Raw genomic sequence first — 302 nt, 5'->3', positions numbered from 1 at the left:
GGCACAGCAGGGCAGGTGGGGACAGGCTGTACCTTTCAGCCGCAGGTACTTGACCTGGCTCGGCCGCTGCTGCAGCTCCCGGAGGACGCGGGAGCGGGCGCTGCCCGAGGGGGCGACCGCCTCGGCGGCGCTGTAGAGCTCAGTGAGCAGCCCGCTCACCAGCGACGAGGTGCGGCTGGACCGGCCGCTGCCAGGACCCTCTTCGTCCTCGTCCTCCTCGGCTAGGCTGTCGGCGCTGCTGCCCGCCCTGCCGCCCAGGCTGGGCTCCCCCACCTCCATCTTCCGCAGCCGCCCGGCAGCGC

This window comes from Aptenodytes forsteri, unplaced genomic scaffold, assembly GCF_000699145.1.
Source record: "Aptenodytes forsteri isolate BGI_AS27 unplaced genomic scaffold, ASM69914v1 Scaffold4, whole genome shotgun sequence".
Classification (NCBI taxonomy): Eukaryota; Metazoa; Chordata; class Aves; order Sphenisciformes; family Spheniscidae; genus Aptenodytes; species Aptenodytes forsteri.
The sequence above is the reverse complement of the archived record's forward strand: the minus strand, read 5'-3'. Positions refer to the sequence as shown.